The 12,641-nt window shown below is 44.0% G+C and overlaps 1 pseudogene; it reads right to left on the bottom strand.

Annotated features, from left to right (window-relative positions):
* Positions 1–5,095: 5,095 nt before the first annotated feature.
* LOC148139865 (uncharacterized) lies at positions 5,096–6,321 on the bottom strand (annotated as a pseudogene).
* Positions 6,322–12,641: the final 6,320 nt, after the last annotated feature.

The following is a 12,641-nucleotide window of genomic DNA, read 5'->3' as shown; positions in this document are numbered from 1 at the left end:
TTTTCAGGCTGCCTTATGCCTTATTACTATTCCTAGATCACTGAAATTTTCAGCACATCGTCAGCAGCTTATTCAGTGGAGCAAACACATTGTGAAAATTTGGTGTAAACTTCCGGTAAAAGGTCACTCAATCCCAGGAATCATAGAACGTCACTCTTCGTCGATGACATCGGAAACTCCCGAATTGCTTTTCATTTATACAGCCATATTTATCACAAAACACCACAAATGTTAGAGATGTTCCTTGCGTGTGCGACTAAAAATCACGACAAATATACACCACAGAATGGGGTTCTCCAGAAATAAATATATTGAATAGTCTTTGAAACGTGGCTGACAATTCATAGTAAATAGTATTGCTGTTAATTGTGCAGTTCATTCTATGTCACCAAAGCTGAAATTGCCGTTATTTTTTCAGAAATGTTGTGCATACATGTATCCTTGAGGAAATCCAACTTGCAGTAAAGTATCCTGTTTTAGGTTTTGCATGAGTTCTTCCAAACGTGGTATAGAACATTAACCACAAATTGTAATGGCATTTACTTTGCGATAATCCACATATAATAGTTGGGAACCACCTTCTGGTTTTGGTTTTGGAGCCATTAATCTGGTGAGATCCAGTTGCTACGTAAACTTCCGTATTGCTGACTGTCAGCAGGTGTTCACTTTCTTTTTGAACCATTGCAAACTTTAGAGAGTGAAGTCTATTCGGATTCTGATTAACTAGAAAAAAATCATTTTTCCTATACGTAGATGTATACCAAATTCTTTATTAGATTGATACTTCCCTGCTTATTCTCACATATCTCATAATGAAATTGATGTAACTGTTTGAGGTAATTTTGAAGTTCCTCTGGAAGATAACTCAAAAATGTGCCCTGTGTATTGGCAATTTCTTTCTTGTCCAATTTAATTTGCGGAATGTCGTATTCAGTATCATCTGAACTTAATTCATCAGTCTGTGTTATAACCAATACATAATTCTCATTTTGATTTGTTTCGCAATCAAAGAATCCTTTGAGCATAATCACATCAGCAACTCAGATAGATTTCTTTCTGTATGCGTTCTTATCAAATAATTTAGCTCATAAAATTTACTGTCATGTCGATAAGGCACACAAAAACTTTCCTCTCACTGGCAGCAATGCTAGCACTTTATTTACGCTCGCGAAATTGTGAATTTATGATTTCTTGCCTGCTTCCTGTTCCATCGAATTGATAAATTCTAATACTGTTCAGCTAACTCATCCGCTCTATTTAGTCTTCAGCAAACATTTGACAAAATGCCGAAATATGTGATTTCTGAAACTTGCCTTATCAATTCCTTCTGAATTAATTCCAGTGGTCCTTTCAACTCATGTTCAAAGTACAATTCAACTGGACTGAATCGAGTTGATTCAATCGTTGCATGCCCAGTTGTCACGTCTACAAATAAGTTCCAATATCCCAATCCTATTTTTAATCTTGACTGTAAAGACTCACAATTGTCTTTCAAATTGGTGCAACAGTTTTAATGTTCCCTTCGTTTCTGGGTGGTACGCTGGGTGGTACGCCTTCGTTTCTGGGTGGTACGCCGGGAACTTGATTTATTCCGAAAATATTCATAACTTCGTTGAATAACGTTTGATGTAAAATTTGATCCTTGATTCACCTGTATTTCTGTGAGTATTCTGTATCGAGTAACCAAAAAAAAATCGTGAGTAACACTCTGCATTCCTTTTAGCCATGATACTGTGTAATGAAATGGTTCCTGGAAATGTAGGAGACACGGTCATTATTCTTATTAAATATCAATGCCACTTTTTGCGGTCTGTTGCAGTCCAATATATTAATTAAGCCTTTTTCCAAAAAAGGTTCGCAAATGCAGCAATGTATTAAATAAGCCGATTGTAAAACTGCTGAAAGGTTTCCAATTACCTCACACATATGACGTGCCTGGCAATAATCACGTACATCCTTACACAGAACAAGACAATAAAAATGCATTTGTTTTTGAACTTGTATTTTCTTTACTCCCAAATGACCTGCTTCTTGTGATTCATATATTACTCGCAAAACCTTCTTTCTGCCACTTAATGCTACTCGATGGACTTCTACCTCTTGGTGGTCTCAGTGTATGATCTCCACTTTCTCACCATGGTCGTGGAATTTTAGTATCCGTGCGCAGTCTTATGATGTTTCTGCGTTTTCATCGAACTGCTTTAGATTTTCCACTTTCCATTAAAAACCTGATGATTCTGAACAAAAATATCAACTTTTTTCCCCAAATGTTTTTCTTTTGCCTTAAGCATTTGATCAGTTATAGTCTCTAATATCTGACCATGAAATTCTTTACATTACCTGTCTGATTTCTCCTCCTGTTTCTTCATTTTGCTTTTAGACCTTGTTATCCCACTGAGGAAAACTCTCAGCATATACTTAGTGACCATAGCTCCATAAGACTTTGCCTCGTCTTGGGCAAGATCAAGAGTGACAAAGGGGTGAGTGTGCTTATTTGGGAAAGGGCCAATTTATCGAAATTCGACAGGAACTGGAGAATGGACGAAAGTGAGGACTGCAGATGCGCGAGATTAGAGTCAAGATTAGAGTGGTGTTGGGAAAACATAGCAGGCCAGGCCGTATCTGAGGAGCAGAAAAATCGACGTTTTGGGCACGAGTCCTTCATGAAACAACTGTACAATGTGGATTGGGAGCAATTAAGTGAGAGCACATCTACGGCTGCGACGGGGAGGCCTTTAAGGACCAGTTCATAAAAGTGCAAGACCGTGCATGTCCCTGCAGAACAGAAGGATAGAAAAAGCAGGTTTCGAATACCTTTGATGAGAAGTGAAATTGTACGTTTAGTCAAAAGTTGGAAAAATAACGAAATATAGGTCAAGGCAGTGACAAACTGACGGAGCCCTCGAAGAGTATCGAAAAATGAGAAAGGAACTCATATTCGGATTTACAAATGATAAAATGGGCCATGAAATGTCTTTAGCAAACAGAGTTAAGGAGAATCCCGAGAATTCTTAGGCCTACAATAAAAGTTAGAAGGTAAAAATAAAAGAGGAGGCCCATACAAGAGCCACGGAGGGAAGATATGTGCTGAGCCAAGGATTGAGGGATAAATATTTAATAATCTTTATATCAGTATTCACCAACGAGAAGGATATGACTCATGTTGACATCAATGAAGAATGTGGGAAATCTCACAAATCGGGAATATTTTCAAGAAGGAAGTGATGACTCTCCGAAATTCAATCAATAGAGAGAACTGCCCAAGTCTAGATGGGGGTTATCCCAGATTACTACGATAGGCAAGGAACGAAATAACTGGAGCATTAGCTGATAACTTTCTAGCCTCTTTGGCAACAGGTGAGTTTGCAGAGAACTGGCGATTAGCTCGTGTTGTTTGCTTAAAAAAGGAATTATTAATAATTGATGAAATTCACGGGCCTTGAGCCTGAGGTAAGTGTTGTGGAAGCGTCTGGAGAAAATACAGAGGAATAAGATGTGTGTACATTTGGAAGAAAATTGAATGGTTATTCACAGGCAGTTTGGGGAAGGGCATGCCTCACCAACCTGCTAGAGTTTTTTAGAAGAGGTGACAAGGATAAGATATGAGGTAAGGGCTGTGGATATAGCTTATATGGAATCTTGTAAGGCATTTGATAAAGTCCCACAGCAAATTGGTAGGAAAACTAATATCACATGATATTCGGAATGGGAAATCTAGACGCAGGTAAAACTGGTTAAGTGACAAAAAACAGAGGTTATGAGTGAAAGGGGATTTATCAGAGTGGACACAGCGAACTGGTGGTCTTCTGCACGGGTCAGTTTTAGTTTCCAAGTTGTTTGTGGTATGTATGAATGATCTGGAGGAAACTGTGGCTGGTCTGATCAGTAGGTTCGTAGACGATATGATATTTATTGGAGTTGCTGATAGAGCCAACGATTGAGAAAGAGTCAACATGATAAAGATAGATTGGCGACTTGGGCATAGAAATGGCAGATGGATTTTGTTCCAGGCAAGTGCGAGATGATGCATAATGGAACATTAAACTGGTGTGATTTGCATTGTAAGTGGCAGGATCTTGAGAAACATTAACATACCAATGGATCTCGTCGTGTAGATCCACTGTTCTCAAGCCATAAGAAAATCATTGGCTTAACTTTAACTCTATCATTATATAAACTGTTACCAAATAACTCTTCCAATAAAATTTCATACATGTACAGTCGGCAAAGGCCAGTTCTGTAAAACTCATTGCGTCACACGCCATTCCAGCAGCAGAAAAGAACGAAAGCTTTTCAGTGTAAAATAGTGAGGGTTAAGAGCTTCCATATCAATCTCGAAAGCCCTTGCATCTGCAGAAATCAAAAACCAGTAGTCCTCGTTCTTTAGGAGCCTGATCTCACCCATTCAAGCTGCTCTATTGTTCCAACCTGCAAAATAAACATGTGTCAATACATTAAAGCTGATGAAGAGCTCAGCACGAAAGGTTGTCTCTCCTCCTCCTCCGACAATGCTTGACGTGCTGTGCATTTCCAGCGCCACATTTGTCAACTCCAAAGTGATTAGCCGATATGTTTCAACCAGATTGCGTTTCACCTCTAGTCCAGCCATTTTTTAATAATAAAAAGACAAAATACTCCTCTTAAATACATATTATTTGCCATCCTCAAAATGTCTCTGTCCCAATACTGATCCCTCCTGAAGCCCACTAAACTGTTTTTAACAGCACATTATTGTAACTACATATGTCCGATCTGCCGACCAATTTTGCACCCACCTTAATACATTGTTTCCAATTTCATGCACATTACTTTCGCACTTTTTATGACACGCAATGGAAGTCTTTCTGAAAGTTGAAACTTTATTGCTGGAACAGCACAGCAGGTCAGGCAGCATCCAGGGAACAGGAGATTCGACGTTTCGGGCACAGGCCCTTCTTCAGGAATGAGCAGAGAGTGTTCAGCAGGAGAAGATAAAAGGTAGGGAGGAGGGACTTGGAGGAGGGGCGTTGGAAATGTGATAGGTGGAAAGAGGTCAAGGTGAGGGTGATAGGTCAGAGTAGGATGGAGGCGGAGAGGTCAAGAAGAAGACTGCAGATCAGGAAGGCGGTGCCGGGCTGGAGGGATTCGGCTGAGACAAGGTGGGGGGAGGGGGGATGAAGAAACTGGTGAAGTCCAAGTTCATCCCCTGTGGTTGGAGGGTTCCCAGTCGGAAGATAAGACGCTCCTCCTCCGACCGTCGCGTTGTTTTGGTTTGGCAGTGGATGAGTCCAATGACCTGCATATCCTCGGTGGAGTGGGAGGGGGAGTTGAAATGCTGTGCTACAGGGTGGTTGGGTTGGTTCGTCCGGGTGGCCCAGAGGTGCTCTCTGAATCGCTCCGCAAGTAGGCGGCCTGTCTCCCCAATATAGAGGAGGCCACACCGGCTGCAGCGGATGCAGTAGATGATGTGGGTGGAGGTGCAGGTGAATCTGTGGCGGATATGGAAGTTTCCTTTGGGGCCTTGGAGAGAAGTGAGGGGGGAGGTGTGGGCGCAAGTGTTGCACCTCCTGCGGTTGCAAGGGAAGGTGCCGGGAGTGGAGGTTGGGTCGGTGGGGGGTGTGGATCTGACAAGGGAGTCGCGGAGGGAGTGGTCTCTACAGAAAGCTGATAGGGGAGGGGAGGGAAATGTATCCTTGGTGCTGGGGTCTGTTTGGAGGTGTCGGAAGTGACAGCGGATGATGCGCTGTACATGGAGATTGGTGGGGTGGTAGGTGAGGACCAGGGGGTTCTGTCCTGGTGGCGGTTGGAGGGGCGAGGCTCAAGGGCGGAGGAGCGGGAAGTGGAGGAGATGCGGTGGAGGGCACTGTCGACCACGTCGGGGGGGGAATTGCGGTCCTTGAAGAAGGAGGCCATCTGGGATGTACGTATTTTGAACTGGTCCTCCTGGGAGCAGATGCGGCGGAGACGAAGGAATTGGGAGAATGGGATGGCGTTTTTACAGGGGGCAGGATGGGAGGCGGTGTAGTCCAGGTAGCTGTGGGAGTCGGTTGGTTTGTAGTAGATGTCCGTGTTGATTCGGTCGCCTGAGATAGAAACAGAAAGGTCTAGGAAGGGGAGGGAGGAGTTCGAGACTGTCCAGGTGAATTTGAGGTCGGGGTGGAAGGTGTTAGTGTAGTGGATGAACTGTTCAACCTCCTCGTGGGAGCACGAGGTAGCGCCGATACAGTCATCAATGTAGCGAAGGAAAAGATGCTGGGTGGGGCCAGTGTAGTTGCGGAAGATGGATTATTCCACATACCCTACGAAGTGGCAGGCATAGCTGGGGCCCATGCGGGTGCCCATGGCTACTCCTTTTGTTTGGAGAAAGTGGGAGGATTGGAAAGAAAAGTTGTTCAGGGTGAGGACCAGTTCGGTCAGTCGAAGGAGGGTGTCGGTGGAAGGGTACTGGGTGGTACGGCGGGAAAGGAAGAAGCGGAGTGCTTTGAGTCCTTCGTGATGGGGGATGGAGGTGTACAGGGACTGGATGTCCATGGTGAAGATGAGGCGTTGGGGACCGGGGAAGCAGAAATCCTGGAGGAGGTGGAGGGCGCTGGTAGTGTCACGAACGTAGGTGGGGAGTTCTTGGACTAATGGGGACAGGACCGTGTCGAGGTATGCCGAGATGAGTTCAGTTGGGCAGGAGCAGGCTGAGACGATGGGTCGTCCGGGGCAGTAAGGTTTGTGGATTTTGGGCAGGAGGTAGAAACGGGCGGTGCGGGGTTGTGGGACTATGAGGTTGGAGGCGGTGGATGGGAGGTCCCCTGAGGTGATGAGGTTATGGATACATTGCTACATTGATGACTTCATCTTCCGCAACTACACTGGCCCCACCCCCATCTTTTCCTTCGCTACATTGATGACGGTATGTGGAACAATCCATCTTCCGCAACTACACTGGCCCCACCCCCCATCTTCTCCTTCGCTACATTGATGACTGTATCGGCGCTACCTCGTGCTCCCACGAGGAGGTTGAACAGTTCATCCACGACACTAACACCTTCCATCCCGACCTCAAATTCACCTGGACAGTCTCGGACTCCTCCCTCCCCTTCCTAGACCTTTCTGTTTCTATCTCAGGCGACCGAATCAACACGGACATCTACTACAAACCAACCGACTCCCACAGCTACCTGGACTACACCTCCTCCCATCCTGCCCCCTGTAAAAACGCCATCCCATTCTCCCAATTCCTTCGTCTCCGCCGCATCTGCTCCCAGGAGGACCAGTTCAAAATACGTACATCCCAGATGGCCTCCTTCTTCAAGGACCGCAATTTCCCCCCCGACGTGGTCGACGGTACCCTCCACCACATCTCCTCCACTTCCCGCTCCTCCGCCCTTGAGCCCCACCCCTCCAACCGCCACCAGGACAGAACCCCACTGGTCCTCACCTACCACCCCACCAATCTCCATGTACAGCGCATCATCCGCTGTCACTTCCGACACCTCCAAACAGACCCCAGCACCAAGGATATATTTCCCTCCCCTCCCCTATCAGCTTTCCGTAGAGACCACTCCCTCCGCGACTCCCTTGTCAGATCCACACACACCACCGACCCAACCTCCACTCCCGGCACCTTCCCTTGCAACCGCAGGAGGTGCAACACTTGCGCCCACACCTCCCCCTCACTTCTCTCCAAGGCCCCAAAGGAAACTTCCATATCCGCCACAGATTCACCTGCACCTCCACCCACATCATCTACTGCATCCGCTGCAGCCGGTGTGGCCTCCTCTATATTGGGGAGACAGGCCGCCTACTTGCGGAGCGATTCAGAGAGCACCTCTGGGCCACCCGGACGAACCAACCCAACCACCCTGTAGCACAGCATTTCAACTCCCCCTCCCACTCCACCGAGGATATGCAGGTCATTGGACTCATCCACCGCCAAACCACAACAACCCGACGGTCGGAGGAGGAGCGTCTTATCTTCCGACTGGGAACCCTCCAACCACAGGGGATGAACTTGGACTTCACCAGTTTCTTCATCCCCCCTCCCCCCACCTTGTCTCAGCCGAATCCCTCCAGCCCGGCACCGCCTTCCTGACCTGCAGTCTTCTTCTTGACCTCTCCGCCTCCATCCTACTCCGACCTATCACCCTCACCTTGACCTCTTTCCACCTATCACATTTCCAACGCCCCTCCTCCAAGTCCGTCCTCCCTACCTTTTATCTTCTCCTGCTGAACACTCTCTGCTCATTCCTGAAGAAGGGCCTGTGCCTGAAACGTCGAATCTCCTGTTCCCTGGATGCTGCCTGACCTGCTGTGCTGTTCCAGCAATAAAGTTTCAACTTTGCTCTCCAGCATCTGCAGACCTCACTTTCTCCTCGAAGTCTTTCTGAAAGTCCAAATAAGCCACATCACCCATTAAGTACTTGAAATATGTTTGTACAATTGTAAAGCATGGGTGGTCATTGAGAGTTGTACAACCATACAGCACTGAAATGGGCCACTTAGTTCAAATCCATCACTTCGACTATGCATCCCAGTCTAAAGTCTTCCCACTTACCTGCGTTTGGCCCAAATCTATCTACATACTTCCGATTCATGTCCCTGTCCAAATATCAAATGTTGTTTCTATGCTTGTATCTTCCACTTCCTCTGGCAGTTTAATCATAAATATACTAACCTCTGTATGAAATGTTACCCCTCTTGCACTTTCAACTCTTTGCCCGTTCACCTTAAACTGATGTATTCTTTTTTTGAAATTGTCTACCTGAAGGAAAAGGACTTTGATATTAGTGTTATCAGTGCCCTTCATTATTTTATAAATCTCAATAATGTAACCCAATCAATCTCCTCCGTTCCATGGAAAAACATGACGTTCCCCTCTGTCCAATCTAATTCTGTAATTCGGCTGATTGTGTCAGATTCTACTGATGTTTTCGAACGACTGTGCACACGAACAGTAGTTGACGATGGTCTCTAACATCTTCGCGACCACCAAAGTCAGATTCACTGGACTATAATTCCCTTTTTATCACTGCCAAGCTTTTAGTAATAGGGTCACAAGACCTAACTCACTATTTTGAGGAAAAGATTCCGTGTTTAAAGAATGATGGAGAAATACCACGAAGGCTTCTATTATTTCGAAGGGCAAGTTCATTATTGACTCTTGGATAGAGATTATCAGTACTGGGAATTTATCAGCCTTCAATCCTATCAATTTTGCGATGCCATTTCTCTACTGGCAATGATCTCCTTTAGCTTTTTCCATTTCACAAGACCCGTGTTCCTCATCTATCTTAAGTGCAAAGTGCCAAGTTGATGATCGAACTCCTCTCCTCTGCCTGTATCCAGAATGAGAGATCGCAGCGTTGAGCTCATTTGATTTACTCCAAGTAAAATGAAGGAATGGTTGAATGTCGACACAACATTCTGTCAAACAGTACTGAAGCTCCAGAACTTGATGATCACCTCGCCAAGCTGTTGCGTACAATTACAACACAGATATCTAACAATAAGAAAAAAAATACCCGTGTATGTTGTATACGGAAAAGGTAACACAAGTATAACCTGGCTACATACCATTGCACCTGCTCTCCGTCGATAAACAGAATAATTGTTTATAGTCTGATCAAGCAGCACCTGCTCAGAAATAATCTGTGCGCTGGATCCTATTTGGGTTCATTCTTCTCTTGAACACATTCTATACTTTGTTAAATAATGGACACAAGAGCTGAATTCCAGAGGTATGGTGAATGTGACGCCACGAGACATTCTGGCTGCATTGCAAAGAGTGTGTCAACAAGTAGCTGATCAATACTGGTGTCAATGGTAATCAGATGAAAAATTCTCTGCTAGTTGGATTTATAGCTCGCTGAGAGTAAGATTGTAGTGCTCACTGAATGTCACTCATATCATTTCCAAAGCCATTTTACCAAATGTTCCTCGTGTAGTGCAGTTCAATTATCAATGACATTCGCTTTATAACTGGGGATGTTTGTCGATTATTCCACAATAGCCATCACCATTCATGATTCGTCAGATTCAGCAGGCAGTTGATGATCAATGCAAAGTGATCTGGAGAATATACAGGCTTGCACTGCCAAATGTCAAGTAAAACGACAGTAAATGATAAGAGCAAATGGAATCACTGGCCCTTGCATTTATTGACGTTATAATAACTGAATTCCCCACTGTTCCCAATGGGGCATTGTTATCGACTCGTAACTCAACTGGCCTGCCATATAAATACAATGGGGACAAGTGACGGCCAGATGCTATGGATACTGCAGCGGTTCATTCTTTTCCTGACTCAACAAAGCCTGTCAACTGTTTAAAACGATAATGTCAGGAATATTATGGAACGTATTTCACTCCAAAAATAGTCAAGGTTTTTGACACCAAACTGAACAAAGTAGTGTGTTGGCTTGGGCCAATGCCATTTCCAACATTGTATACTTGTTGCAAGATGCATTGAGGACAGACATGAAATATCATTTGGCAGGGTCTTCTAACCTCACGAACGCTTTCTCTTCAAAATAGAAGAAGGAACAGGCACATAGTGAGGCAATCACTTGCAAGTTCTCCTCCAAACCAATTGCCATTCTGACATGGAAAATTTTGTCCTTCATTCACTGGGTGGAAATCCTGGAACTCCATCCCTGTGACTGTCCCCGCAACATCTGGTCTGTAACAGTTTAAGACGAAAGCATAAAAACAACGTTCAGTACGGGTAACACGTCAGCCAGCGTCGTCCATGCCCCATAATCAAATAAAGAAAAGTTATCTTTGTTTTATTATGTGACGGCAGAGGCTTTCTTGTGTGTTTTAGATTTGTCAAGCTTTTTTTGAAGAACAGTAGGTATTCCTGTGTCTTACTGAAAGGGAACTACTTCAGTTTGCATCGGTTTGCTTGTCTTTACAAGACATCACAAATCCTTTCAGTTAGTTCATATGTTCCAGAAAAACTTAATTACCTACTCTCCATTCTTCTTCTTAATTAATCCTTCTGTTCCTGCATTACTAACTGGCAAATTGTTCCCAGTCCAGACGTGTTTTCTTATCTTGCATCTCTGCATGCCGTTATTTTGAACTGGAAAAGAAATCTCAAAGTTCCATCCCAATCATGTTTTCATCAATTTTCTCTTTTTGTCAAATACCAGAAAGGAGTAAACAAACTTTTTAGTTCATCCATTTGCTCTTTGAATGTTTACAACTACTCATTTAATATAAATCCTTCAGTAACATTTTCCAGTCCAACATAACTAATTGAAGGCTCACACCATTTTTTCATTTGAATTTTAGGTTCTGGATTAAAGTCGGAAATTTAAATCCCTCTCTTTTGACATTGATTAAAATTCTCTCCTATTGCACTGTTCATAACCAAAACGTCTCCCACAAAATTATTTATTCATTTATCATTTCCTCATAATCGTTCGTGGCTGAACTGCTTCGTTTCTTCGACACAACTTTGCGGCAAACTTTCTCTACACCGTTCATAAAATCATGTTGTATCATTCTACACTGACCCTGCTATCTTGTCTCAATACTGCTTTTATTTGTTGTTGTAAATGGAATGAAACTTCAACATCTGTTCTCTTAATCGGCTCTTCCTAAATACCAGATTTCAGGACACATTCCTAGTCATCCTGCAGCCATGCTCACTTTATCCCATCCAAGTCATAACTTTTACATTCGTTTGTGTGGTGACATATCCACTTTAGTTGAATTGATCCTTCCATTTATGCAGAGTTATCAGGCTTACTTTTTTTTTTCAAAATTCATTAGCCGACTGATGCTTGTTAAACTATGTCCTTCTTTGATTCTGACATTTGACGTCTTTGCTTATCGTTGTACTTATTTCACATTTATATTTACTCATTTTGTCCTTGATTCTCCTCCCTTGATGCCTTGCGCATATTTTACATGATTCTGTCGATTTAGTTCACGTACTTTCCAACCACTGGAGCAGTAATCGATTGTGGGTATCATTACCTCTCTTCCCCAGGTGCACTCGATCCATGTTGTGTTTGGATTAGTGGTGCTGGAAGTACACAGCCGTTTAGGCAGCAGCCGAGTTTACTGCGCCTCGGATGCTGCCTGAACTGCTGTGCTCTTCCAGCGCCACTAATCCAGATTGTCGTTTCTAGCATCTGCAGTCATTGTTTTTACCATGTTGTATTTGTTCTATTTTCTGCAAACCATTGCCGAATACTCCAGGCATCTTCACCTCTCCAGCACAAACCGTATCGTTTGGCATGTCTTCCCGCCATACGCCCGACTACTTATATTCTGGCCCTCATATGGCATTAAGAGAGATTCTGAAAGATGTAAAGTACTGGGGCTATTTTTCAACCTGCTTTCTATCTACCTGCAATATGTTTCCGGTCTGTGATTTTTGCAATAACATGCAACATTAAAAATGGCTGATTTCCCTTCACTTTTAAGATGCCCTTTGTCGCTCTGGGCACAACGCTTTTCGTGCACTGTCTACCTGGTTCTCCTAGGCTGCCAAATGTTTCACTTTTCCTTTCTGCCAATGGAGTCTAAATCTGCGCTATGGACACCTTGCTTTTCTCTGAACTTTATGGATAATCCACAATATCCCGAGTACCTCTTCAGCTCAGAAACCCGCGCTTCCGGCAACTGAATTAAATCCTTAAAAATGCTAAGCACATGCT

This window comes from Chiloscyllium plagiosum, unplaced genomic scaffold (assembly GCF_037043375.1).
Source record: "Chiloscyllium plagiosum isolate Xiang-an unplaced genomic scaffold, Cpla_swu_hap1 HiC_scaffold_37, whole genome shotgun sequence".
Taxonomy (NCBI): Eukaryota; Metazoa; Chordata; class Chondrichthyes; order Orectolobiformes; family Hemiscylliidae; genus Chiloscyllium; species Chiloscyllium plagiosum.
The sequence above is the reverse complement of the archived record's forward strand: the minus strand, read 5'-3'. Positions and strand labels throughout refer to the sequence as shown.